Source organism: Rhinoderma darwinii, chromosome 1 (genome assembly GCF_050947455.1).
Source record: "Rhinoderma darwinii isolate aRhiDar2 chromosome 1, aRhiDar2.hap1, whole genome shotgun sequence".
Taxonomy (NCBI): domain Eukaryota; kingdom Metazoa; phylum Chordata; class Amphibia; order Anura; family Rhinodermatidae; genus Rhinoderma; species Rhinoderma darwinii.
In genome coordinates, this window is record NC_134687.1 from 567,389,768 (window position 1) to 567,403,591 (window position 13,824).

Sequence of the window (13,824 nt, forward strand, 5' to 3'; positions counted from 1 at the left end):
GAGTATCTTACCCTTTCTGCTTCTCACAGAGCTGAGATTACGAATCTCTTCATCACTTCCAGACCCCTATCCTGAAAAGCATCTGCTGATACAATTATAGGTTGGATTTTATTTGCAAAGAAAAGCGCAGGTAGAGATACCAATTTATTCAAAGTCCACTCTCAGAGCTGCAGTTTCCTCCAAGGCTTCCATACTCCGAGCAGCTAGGTGGTCCCCTAGCAAAACCTGTGTCAAGTTCTATTGGCACTCATCCGAAATACAATGCCTTGAGTTTCTCGGAGCTATCACTTACACTACCCATTAACTGAAGCTAGGTGGCTGCCCGAGGAACAAAGCACAGTTTGCAGGAATCTTTTTTCTAGGGGTAAGGACAGCCACCTAGCAGCAGAGACCCTCCCATTGTCCCTCCCCAACATGGTTGTCCTGTGGCAGCGGACTTCTTAATGTCACTTAGGTCTTAGTTTTGAAAAATCTCCACCATAAGGTCTACTTCTCCCTATTTATGCACTACATATGTGCACACATGCACAACCGCTGTACATACACACATTAGGTACACATGTATATGCCCTCACTACATAGAAATGCACTCATTAAAAAGTTTCCTGGCTCATGTTCTCTGGAACCCCACTACTATTCTGCTCTAGATACTCGAATTGGTGCTGCTCACTTATGTCCCTTTGCAAAATAGGGGTTTCCCATAATAACATTTATCTCCTATCCACGAGATAGGTTATAAATGTCTGATTGTTGAGGGTTCGTGCGCTGAGACCCCCAGCGATCACGAGAATGTGGGTCGCTGTGTAAACGGCTTCATGTAAAAATGGTACAGTTACCATTCCCATAGTAAATATTTTCCCTAATTAGAGGATATATGACAATTGCTATTTAAAAACTATATACAAAGTTTAGCTCTCACTCCTAACAACCTTTGAGATATCAGAGACTTGTCAAATTTGTGATTGGTCCATGTGCTGATCGCTAGCACAAAGGGTAACAGAATTTTTTTTTTTTTTAAGTTTTATCCTATGGGGGTTCTCAAAGCCTGGACTCTACAGGCAACATCTTATTTATGGCATGTCAGTAACATCCCTTCTGCCGATGTCTCGCAAAAACTGGAAGATCAGTACACTGGTAAGGGATTTTCTGGAGAGCCATGAATGAGGTGGTCTATGGCAAGCAAATGGCAAATAAGCAGTCGGAAATCAAGGCACCCATATACAGTTCTTGCACAAGGGCTATCTGTTGTTGGCATCTCCCTCTGAGTAATCTACTGTAATATCACAAGAGTGTTTCTGTCCGGTAAATTCCTGTGACATCAGAGGTGAGTTTTAGTCAGGTGAGCTGCTGTGACTTCACACGGTTTCAGTCAGAAAGCTGCTGTGACATCAACATTTTGGTTGCATCAGGTAACTGCTGTGCCATCACAACTGTTTGCATCAGATAAGCTATTGTGACATCACAAGTATGTTTTCGTCAGGTATATGGCTGTCAACGTCTGTGACATCACAAGTGTGTTAAAGGTAAACACTGATATTACAATTAGCTTTAGTCATGTGGGCAACTCAAATATGATGAGTATTTCAGTCAGGTAAGCAGTTATTACATCATAGGTGGGTTTTAATCACCAAAGCTGCGGAGATATTTTACAGTATTATTGCATGATACCAATTCAAAGTTAACAGCAAGCTACATCACTGTGGTGCACACAAGTCTGCATTGGAGCTTTGTACAGTAGAATATTTTTAATCAACACTTTTGTTTTCTCCAATGCACCTAAAATATAAAAAGAGTTTACATAGTCGTTAATCATTGATCATTTTAAGTTGTGAAACTTACTAATGTCCATTTGCGGTCAGTGGATATAAACTTTCTAGTTTACAGAGGGTTGAATACCCAGTTCTGCTCTCAGCCAAGAGGTGGATACAGTATACGCTCTAGGCAATCCTCGGTGAGGCAGACATCCTGGACTCCAGTCTGATAAAGTTAAACACTGACACATTGTAGCAAACTAGCAGGACAAAGCTTTATACTTCTACTGAAGAACGGGACATACACAGTGACACACTTGACTTTAATGGGCTCCATCGGTTTCCGTCAGGGAGCCTGTGGTTTTAACGGAAAAAATAGCGCAGTATGCTGCGCTAATGTTTCCGGTATTTGACAGAGGCCCCTAAGAGCATTACACAAAGTTTATACCGTAAAGCACTATTGACTACAAAAATCTGTGGATGCTGCTAATGACTAATATATAGCGCAGGGTAGTATTTTGGCACACTGTAAATATAGGACATTAACCCCTTCCCCCTGCTTGCATTCTGGGCCCTAATGTCCAAGCCATTTTTTACATTTTTCCATTGTCACATTCGAAGAGCTGTAACTTTTTTATTTTTGCGTCGGCATAGCTGTATAAGGTCTTGTTTTTTGCGGGACGACTTGCAGTTTTTATTGGTACCATTTGAGAGTAGATGCGACTTTTTGATCACTTTTTATCACATTTTGTTTAAGTCAGGATTAACAGAAAACAGCAATTTTTCCATTGTTTTTTATTTTATTTTTTACGGCGTTCACAGTGCGGGTTAAATAATGTAATAGCTTTATAGTCGGGGTTGTTACGGACGCGGCGATACCAAATATGTGTAACTTTTTTGCTTTATTGTAGTTTTTTTTAATAGTAAAGCATTTTGTAAGGGGAAAAGCTGGGTTTTTAATTTTTTTTGTTTCACTTTTTTTTTTTTTGATTAACTTTATTAAACTTTTTTACTTTTTTACTAGTCCCACTAGGGGACTTCACTATCCTCCGATCGCTATTATAATACACTGCAATACTTTTGTATTGCAGTGTATTACTGCCTGTCCGTTTAAAACGGACAGGCATCTGCTAGGTCATGCCTGCGGCATGATCTAGCAGGCATTCGCTCCAGGCAGACCTGGGGGTCTTTATTAGACCCCCGGCTGCCATAGAAGACACAGACACTCGGCGATTTTATCGCCGGGTGTCAGTGAGATGAGAGGGAGCTCCCTCCCTCTCTCCAAAACCACTCAGATGCGGTGCTCGCTATTGCGCACCGCATCTGAAGGGTTAAACGGGTGAGATCGATACTAATATCGATCTCACCCGGCAGAGCAGGGACGCCCCCAGCCCTCAGCTGCCTCTGGCAGCTGAGAGCAGGCAGATTTCACGGCTCCCTGCTCTGTTTACTTTATTCTACAGCAGCGACGTAGAATAGCGGCGCTCTAGAATAAAGCCCACTAATGACCGCCGTAAAAAGACGTATCGGCGGTCATTAAGGGGTTAAAGGGGTATTTCCAACACATAAAAACTGGATATGCCATAAATGCCTTAAAGATGCAGGTCCGACATCTGGGACCCTCCCCTATTGGAATAAAGGGCCATTGAGCTTTATTTGTAGGGGGAAAAAAAACCCTACGCTAGCAAATCGTTTGACTGGAGAAATTGTGAGAAGATTTTCCAATTACTCTATGTATAGCGATTTTATAGCGTTTTTTTTTTTTTTAATGAGCGATTAATAGTCTACATGTAGCCCTAAACCGATTTTGATTGCCAGATGAGTGGCCATGGTGTACTCTTGTAGTCGGCTCAGGGGCTGTTTGGTGACCTGCAAGAAGGTATAGAGGTCAGAATGTCTAATATTATAAGATTAACTATGCCTTCTAAATATATTATTTTTCTTGAGTGAATTACCACCATATTGTTTTTTCCTCTAAATAGGTAAAAAATTCTGTGCTGATTAATAGAAGCGAACGTAGGTTTTTATTATAAACATTTGTTACAAAAATATATTGGGTGTGATTATCCGCGTAAAAAAAAAATCTTTAAATATTGCAGTTTTAATACTGGCCACTAGAGCAGTCGCAGTAGGCTGGAACTTCCTGTTTTCTGTACCATATAATGTACTGAATAAAAAAACAGCTATTTCTCCATTGTTTTTTGTTTGGGTTTAGTTTTTAAGGCGTTAAACAACATGCTAATTTTATTCTGCGGGTCAACAGTATTACGACGATATCAAATTGATATTGATATACTTTCACAAAATAAAAATGATTTGTTAAACAAAAAATGTGGTTTTTGCCACTATATTCTGAGAGCCATAAATTTTTCCCAATAACGGGGGTATGTGTGGGCTTGTTTTTGCGGGGCGAGCTTCAGTTTTTATTGGTTCAATTTTAAGGCACATAAGACTTTTTGATAAGTTTTTGGGGCGTTAGAGTGACAAAAAAACAGCAATTCTGGCATTTTTTATTTTTCTTACGGCGTTCATCGTGCGGATTAAATAATGATATATTGTAATAGTTCAGACTTGGCAATATCAATTATGTTTATTTTTTGGATTACTACTACTGCTAATATATTATTATTAGTGCATTACATTAATGGAAAAGGTATTTTTTTTTTTACTTTAATATTTTTGTTGCCTATATTACTAAACTTTAACTCCTAATTTAAATTAGGGGACTTGAACATGAAATCATTTGATTGCTGGTACAATACACAGAAATACTCATATATGGAAGTGTATTGTGCTTTTAGCACTCTCCTATAAGAGAACCAAGATGTTAGAACCAAGATGGCATACCTGGGGGCCGCCATGAAAACCATTGGCACACTGGGATCATGATGAGGGAGGGCCTATTGGGCGACAGAGTGAGCCCTCCCCTCTGTCCAATGGCTTAGATGCCTAGGTCACTATTAACTACGGCATCAAAGCAGTCTCGTATTGTAAGCTCTTGCGAGCAGGGTCCTCAATCCTCCTGTCTGAATTGTAAATTAGCTTTGTCACTATGTAATGTCTGATATTGTCCGTTTATGTTCCCTCTAATTTGTAAAAAAAAAAGTTAAACGGACGGTATTGGAGTTCCCGAATTACACAGCTGACACATGCAACCTATGGAGAGTGCTCAGTCTGTGAGGCTGCCCCATACAATTGCCCCCCGCCCCATCATGACTTCCAGGTACTTCATCATAGGTTAAGGATTTAAAAGAAAAAAAAAAAAACTATTCCTCTTGAACATACTTAAATCTAATTAATGGAACGTAAATTAAATACAGGAGACTTTCCCTTTAATATATCATTATATATACATCTTTGTAATATATCTAAGCACAGACAGTTACTGTAAATGATAAAACAGGCTGTCTGCAGCCTCCACTAGAGGGAGCTGAGCAGCTTATGTCATACTGTAAATGTATTGAACTGCGTAATAAAACAATCGGCAGCCAGAAATATACTTTTTAACGCTATGTCAATGCAAGAGATTTGGAGCTCTGTATAAGAAAAGAACCACTATAAAGATATGTATGACGAAATGACATGGTGTTTAAAAGTGGACATTTAGGGTATGTTCACACGCACTAATTACGGACGTAATTCTGGTGTTTTAGCCCCCGAATTACGTTCGAAAATAGCGCCTCAATAGAGCTGACAAACATCTGCCCGTTGAAAGCAATGGGCAGACGTTTGTCTGTTCACACGAGGCATAATTTACGCGCCGCTGTCAAATGACGGCGCGTAAATAGACGCCCGCGTCAAAGAAGTGACCTGTCACTTCTTTGGCCGTAATTCGAGCCGTTATTCATTGACTCCAATGAATAGCAGCGCCAATTACGTCCGTAATGGACGCGGAGTTCAAGCGCCTGCACATGCCGTTACGGCTGAAATTACGGGGATGTTTTCAGGCTGAAACATCCCCGTAATTTTAGCCGTTACGGACGCCCTCGTGTGAACATACCCTTACTCTAAAGTTGTTTACAATTTTCCAAGTATGAATAATGAAGGCATGAAAATAAGAAGCGTGGCAGATGCAGTGCAATTGCCTACAGCAATTAGCCATAGAGGCAAATGTTCATATGGTCTCCAAAATAAACCAAAGCTTGTTCTCGTTGGAGGATTTTTGGTTGAGATCATGTAGGTTTGTAAGGAATCCATAATTGGTTATACAGTGAAACCCCTTCCTCTAAAAGACTAATTATTTTTAAGATCGTCCCTTCCCTTGTAGATTATAAGCCCTCGCAGGCAGGGTCCTCTCTTCTTCTGTACCATTCATTCATTAAGCCCATGTTTATTGTACTTGTAGATTATTTTATTGTCTCATGCGCTATGCTCAACCCCTTTTTTCATATGTACAGTGATCTGGAATTAATGGCACTTTCAAATAATCATAATATTAAATCTTTGAGAAGACGACCCGTTTTCTAGACTAGATTTTTATGTGACGGAATTTCAATTATCTTACATCCGATGTACATTGCTGCTCTTCTTTGACCATCCCTCTAAAAGACCCTTTTTACTGCAAGTTGTGTGTTCGTCTCAAAGAGGTTTGACAGTATATTTAATAGCGATAATATATTATTTAAAGCGGATGTGTAAACACATGGGAGATATTTTTCCCTTGATAATCTTTGAGCTTGACCAAAATGCTTCTAAATGTTTACAACCTACATTGAGAGTCTCAGGCTTAATTCTCACAAATGTCCTACCAAAAATTCTCAAAAATCTTATGCACTTGATTATTTTAATATCACTTTTTTGAATAGACCATTTCACAGCAGTAGAAATACAATCAATTATAAATATCTACAAAATATTTCCTTTTGTAAAGAGATTATTTCTTTAACTAAAAAGATTATTGAATATTTCACTTAGGAAAAGGGTATTAACCACAGTGTATGGCCTTCCACGTTAGACATAATCTAGGTTTACATATCACCAACATAACAATCTCCTGCCATTAAACTTAACAGAGCTCAGTGAATTGGAGAGAAGTATAATTTAGCCTCATTAACGTTTTGTTAAAAAGGAGACGCCAAGAAATTAATGCAAGTAATAAAGATATTGGTTAATATACTTTTATTTGGCCCAAGTGAAAACGTCAGGGACACTTATAAGGAAACCCTAGTCCTTGTGTAAGAGATTAAGAGAATGATATACTGGATAGAAAGTGCCTGAACAGAACATTCTTCCTTGCTACACTTTTCAGAGTGTTTCCCCTGACTGATACCGGTGTTAGGGATTCTTTGGTTCCATATGACTTTCTGGATATAGTGTGAGTATATGAGTCCTACTGCGGACTGTACCCCTATATAAATCAAGTTGACAGCGGTTCCTAGCTGCTGAAACATCTATTGTATATGTTGTCATTTATGGGGGTGATCCTGTTTTTTTGACTCTTCAAATATAAATAAAAGTTATATTAGCTGCATATTGGTAGCAGTATATTAAGCCGCTGGTGGTGCTCAAGACGGCAACACCAGACAATTGCTATCACAAGGATGAAGCACGCATCAACACTGACTGATAATAAAAGGCAAAAGTAACTCACCAGTGGATAAGCAGAACCAAATACTGAAGGTAGTAGAAGATGGAGACAATACATAAATGGAGTGAATGGCAGATGAATAGCATGCAAGCAGTTAACAGATGAATAGACAGTGATCTGAATACTATCCCACAGCAGGGTAAGACAACAGCTTGGCAGTACACCAAACGTGCAGGAAAGGCAAACAAACCAGTGGAACTACTGATCCCAGGATAAAATGAAACTACAATACAAAAACTAGATCTCTCAGAGGACCAACAGGTCCCACAATACAAACCAACACATAGGCTAGAACAAAGTCACCAACTTGAATCTGGAAAAAGAGAGTTTAGCAGATGCCATAAACAGTCTAACCAGCACCCGAGTAATCCAGGCCTGAAGTGTATATATAAGCCCAAGAAAAGTATTCCACCCTAATTGACCAGGCAAAGCTAAATGTTTAATAAATCCAGACTCTGCCTAGCAATGCCCAAACACAGATCTAACAGAAATCAGAAGTCCTACTGCTAATCATAGCAGCGTAAAATGTATAATTCTATATAATCTTTCGAGGGGTGCATCCAAACAGCTGTATCATTGATCTGTGTTAGGTTTGTAATTTCTTGCCATATAGGGGCAGATTCCATAAGAAGCAAGAAAGCCTCACAATCTATTGATCTTTGTATTAAAACTATAAGGTTTCATGTATAGTAACATATTATGGCTTTGTACAACCTATGTGTCACGGTTTGTGGGTATGTGGACCCACTAGGCCGCACCGCTGTAGCGGGGAGGCAGCTGGCCAAACAAAAGGGAACCCGAGCATTACAAAGTCCCGCACAAGGGTACCTGTATAGTCCAAACAGTGGCCGCAGCTCTGGCCCAGATGGAGGTGGGAGTAGCAGGTAACGCCAGACGTGGCGGATCACACTGGACGTGGCAGATGCCACAGGACGTGGCGGATGACACAGGACGTCGCAAACAACAGCAGGTGCAGTAGACACGACCAACTAGTAGGCACAGGAAAAAGAACACAGCACAGGACACAGGAACAGGTAACGGCACGGGTAACAATTGGAACGGGAAACACTAAGGGACCATTTGCAAGACAGACTTGGGATATACTAACAACGCTCATGCAAGGATCAGAAGGGCTGGGGCCTTCTTATAGTCCAGGAAATCATGTGAGTTGATGATGATTTTCTTCATGTGCTCGCGCTGGCCCTTCAAGAGCGGGCACGAGCGTGTGCGCGCACCCTACGCGACACAGTGGACCGGATCGGAAGTGAGCGCTGGCATCACCTACGAAGATCCATGGCTGCGGGCGTCAGGTGGTGAGTAGACCAGACGGCCCACGGCCATGGACGCTACAGTATCCCCCCTCTTACTCCCTCTCTTCTTGGGACCAGAGCGAGAGAGGAACTTCTTAACGAGAGCAGGGGCATCGAGGTTCTCCTCTGGCTCCCAGGACCTCTCCTCAGGACCAAACCCTCTCCAGTCCACCAAATAGAAAGTCCTTCCTCCTACCCTTTTGCAGTCCAGGATCTCCCTCACCTCGAACACATCAGAAGAACTGCTGGGAGCAATCGTAGAACTGGAAGTCTTGCTGTAGCGGTTCAGGACCACTGGTTTCAGAGAGGACACATGAAAGGAGTTGGAGATTGAGGGTAGGAGGCAGCCACAGTTTATAGGAGACCGGGTTAATCTGTTGCAGAATCTCAAAAGGACCGAGGAACCTGGGAGCAAACTTGTATGAAGGCACCTTCAAACGAATGTTCCGTGAGGACAGCCAGACTTTGGTGCCTGGAAGATACTGAGGCGACTCACTTCTCTTTGTATCCGCTTTTTGCTTCATGCGATCGACTGCCAGCAAAATAGAGGACCGGGTCTGTTGCCAGAATTGCAGAAAGTCCCCAAATGCAGAGTCAGCAGCGGGTACCTGAGAAGTAGAAGACACTGGAAGAGGGACTCTAGGATGTTGACTGTACACAATGTAAACCGGAGTGGAAGTTGTGGACTCGCTTGTGTTGTTGTTGTACGAGTACTCGCCCCATCGGAGAAGCTGTACCCAGTTATCATGCTGTAAGGAGATGAAGTGACGGAGATAATTCTCCATGACCTGGTTGATACTCTCGACTTGCCCATTGGACTGGGGGTGATAGGCTGAGGAAAAGTCCAATCTCACATCCAGGAGTTTACAGAGGGCGCTCCAGAATTTCGAGGTAAACTGAATCCCCCGATCGTAAACAAAGTGAAGGGGCAAGCCATGAAAGTGGAAGATGTGCTGAGTGAAGAGACTCGCCAGTCGGGGAGTAGAAGGTAGGCCGGTCAGCGGGATAAAATGTGCCATCTTCGAGAACCGGCCCACCACCACCCAGACAGTGTTGTATCCTGCTGAGGGAGGAAGGTCAGTGACAAAGTCCATTGCAATGTGCTGCCAGGGGGCATTGGGTACAGGCAGAGGTTGAAGTAGGCCGGCAGGCTTGGAGTGAGTAACTTTGTTAGAAGCACACACCGTGCAAGAAGAGACAAAGTCCACAACATCCTTGGGTAGCGTGAGCCACCAGAAGTGACGAGCAATCAGTTCTCGGGTTTTACAAACACCAGGGTGCCCAGCCAGTTTAGAACTGTGTCCCCATCGGAGAATTCTTCTCCTGTCTGCCAACCGAACAAAAGTCCTCACCAGAGGGATGTCTCTAACCTGCAAAGGATTGGCAGTGACAATGCAGGACGGGTCTATGATACTTTGAAGGGACTCCACCGTGTCATCTGTCTCAAATGACCTGGACAGGGCATCGGCCCACACATTTTTGTCAGCGGGACGGTACTGGAGCACAAATTGTAAACGGGCGAAGTACAGCGACCACCTGGCTTGACAGGGATTTAGACGTTGAGCGGACTGAAGGTAGGTGAGGTTCTTGTGGTCGGTGTAGATCAGGATGGGGTGAGCTGCGCCCTCTAGCAGATGTCTCCACTCCTCCAGAGCCAATTTGATGGCCAGTAGCTCCGGATCCCCAATAGAGAAAATTGTGCTCTGCAGAAGAAAAAAGTCTCAAGTAGTAGCCACATACTATTGCCTTTCCTTTGGAGCACCTCTAGAAAAGAAGTGCACCTGCACCAACAAAAGAGGCGTCCACCTCCACAGAAAACTGCCGAGATACATCAGGATGATGGAGAATCGAGGCTGGAGTGAAGGCCTTTTTGAGACTAATAAATGCGGACTCTGGAGTCCACACCTTGGGGTTCACACCCTTCTTAGTAAGGGTAGAAATGGGAGATGTCAGTGATGAGAAGTTTGGGATAAACTGCGGGTAGAAATTGGCGAATCCCAGGAAACGCTGTATGGACCTCAGGCCTTGAGGACGTGGCCACTCCAGGACAGCTCTCACTTTCTCAGGATCCATCTTGAGACCTTGATCCGAGATGATGTAGCCCAGAAAGGGCAGAGAACTCCTCTCAAAGACGCACTTCTCCAGCTTGGTGTATAAACGATTCTCCCTTAATTGTAGTAGAACTTGATGGACATGCCTCCGATGAGTCGTCTGATCTGGGGAGAAAATCAAAATATCATCGAGATAAACAACAACACAGATATAGAGGAGATTTCGTAAGAGATCATTAACGAATTCCTGGAAGACCGCGGGAGCGTTACACAGTGGCATCACCAGGAATTCATAGTGCCCGTCTCGAGTGTTGAACGCCGTCTTCAACTCGTCCCCTTGACGGATTCGGATCAAATTATAAGCCCCACACAAGTCTAGTTTAGAAAAAATTCTAGCTCCTCGTACACGGTCAAACAGTTCAGATATAAGTGGCAACGGGTATTTGTACTTGACCGTGATCTGGTTGAGACCCACGGTAGTTAATGCAGGGTCGAAGGGATCCGTCTTTCTTTTTAAAGAAGGAGAACCCAGCCCTGGCCTGGGAGGAAGACTTTCTTATGAAACCCCTCTCCAAATTCTCCTTGATATAGGCAGACATGGATAGAGACTCCGGCAAGGGGAGAGGATATACTCGTCCACGGGGGAGTGAGGCATTAGAAACCAGTCCAATTGGGCAGTCATAAGTCCAATTTGGAGGCAGAGAATTGAGTATAGGAGAGGGAAATGGGGACAAGTGTGTGGTCTATTAATAAATAACTTTTATTGGTTTATTTAAAACGAAACAAATAGGATTAAGATGCCTGAAGTGCAAAAATGGTATGTGTGAGTGACCCCAAAACTCACATACCCCAAGGCCAATTTGGTAGTGTGCCAATTTGGTAGTGTACCAATTTGTGTTGAACTGCCTAATGAATTGAGCTGCTGTCTAAAAATAAAAAAAGCTGTCTGTCATGTGTAGAGACCTGTGGGGATTGTTCCCGTATCAAATCACACAGCAACAGATTATAACAATTATAAGCAACTCTGTTGCTAGGCTAACATAGTTGGTATCAAGATTCTTGAATCTAATAGAGCAAAGCCCAAGTTACTTTCGTCCCAGTTACACACTTGGGCTTTGCTCTATTAAATTCAAGAATCTTAATACCAACTATGTCAGCCCAGCAACAGAGTTGCTTATAATAGTTATAATCTGTTGCTGTGTGATTTGATACGGGAACAATCCCCACAGGTCTCACATGACAGACAGCTTTTTTTTATTTTTAGACAGCAGCTCAATTCAGCTAGGTGTTGCAGACCATTGTGGTCTATCTGTCACACATTAACTGTGCGATAGGTGATCTTCTACCCATTACCAATGTGGAGGCAGCGTCTCAGGCTCCCTTTTGCTGAAGACATCTGCAAACTGAGCAAAATGGGGCGGCAGTCCCGCCAATGATTGAGGCAGAGGAGGCTGGACAGGAAGAATATGCAACAGACAGCGACCAAGGCACTTCCAGCCCCATTGGAGAACCTCTCCAGAATTCCAGTCCAGGACTGGGGCATGAAGTCGAAGCCAAGGCAGGCCCAGCAGAACAGGATTGATGGCCTTGGGCAAAACAATTTTCAAAATTAGTTCAGAATGAAGGACTCCAACCTGGAGCTTCAACGGCTTGGTTTTAGAAACGATGGGATCAGGCAGAGGTAGTCTATTCACTGAGGCAACAGCCAAAGATGTCTCCAGGGGAACTGTGGACAACTGAAGATGATCCACTGGCTCCTTTTGGATGAAGTTTTCCGCATACCTAGAGTCAAGATAGGCAGAAACCTGATGCGTCCTCTTGCCGGATACTAGGGTCACAGGAATAGCCAACTTGGAACAGAATGCTTTATTAGGTACCATTCCACCTAGGGTTGACTCTCCAACCAATTCAATCGCAATACAGTCAAAGTCTAAAAGTGTGTCTGCATTGTAGACAATTTGACATGGTTAATCTGCATAGGATCTTCTGGTGGGACGACTGAGGAGGATAGCAAGTATTGCTGGAAAGTAGAATCCACCTTAGGAAGTTCTCTCTCACGGAGAACCTCTTGGAAACGCTCCCGGATCCTCATGTCAACACGGGTGGCAAGTAGGATAAGATCGTCCCGGGTAGATGGCAGATCTCGAGCAGCCAGCTCGTCCTTAATCCCCGAAGACAGTCCCTGCCAGAATGTGGCCACCAAAGCCTCATTTTTTCAGGTTAATTGAGCAGCCAGGATAGGGAACTGAATGGCCTACTCGCCCACGGAGAGGTCTCCCTGGTGTAGGGTCAGCAGGGATGCAGCAGCCGAAGAAACTCTCCCAGCTTCCTCAAAGATCGAGCGGGCAAGTCACGGGTCTCTGGTCCTTGATGTTCCCATAGAGGATTTGCCTATGCCAGGGCTTTGCCACTGAGGAGAGAGATGATGGAGGCGCTCCTGACGTCATCTGAAGAGAAGGCCCTGGCATGTAGTCTGAAGTGGATCAGGCACCGATTCAAAATTCCCTGCAGGTCCTCGGGTCTTCGTCATAGCGTGGAGGGGAGGTAGCAGCAAGAAGCACAGGGGATTGGCACTGGTACAGACAGGAAGTGTAGCAGGAGGAACAGCAGGAATGGGTGCGGTGACAACTGTGGTAGGAGCAACCAGCCGATGGGCAATGGCGTTCACCTACAGGAGGAGTTGGTCTTGCCGTGACTGGAGGTCTTGCATCTCGGCCAGCACGGCTTGTGTCGTCAAGGTCTCAGGTTGACCAGCGGGGTCCATGGCCTGAGTGTACGGTCACGGTTTGTGGGTATGTGGACCCCCTAGGCCACACCGCCGTAGCGGGGAGGCAGCTGACCAAATGACAGGGAACCCCAGCAATACAAAGTCCCGCACAAGGGTACCTGGATAGTCCAGACAGTGGCTGCAGCTCTGGCACAGATGGAGATGGGAGCAGCAGGTAACGCCAGACGTGGCAGATGACAGCAGGTGCCGCAGGTTGCGCCAGACGTGGCAAATCACACTAAACGTGGCAGATGGCACAGGACGTGGCGGATGACACAGGACGTGGCGGATGACACAGGACGTGGCGGATGACACAAGACGTGGCAAACAACAGCACGTGCAGTAGATATGACTCCAA

At 43.9% G+C, this 13,824-nt stretch overlaps 1 protein-coding gene across 6 annotated transcripts in view; it reads right to left on the bottom strand.

Annotated features, from left to right (window-relative positions):
* MAST4 (microtubule associated serine/threonine kinase family member 4) overlaps nucleotides 1-13,824 on the bottom strand; it is a 554,832-nt gene that overhangs the window by 176,858 nt on the left and 364,150 nt on the right. The window lies entirely within an intron of this gene.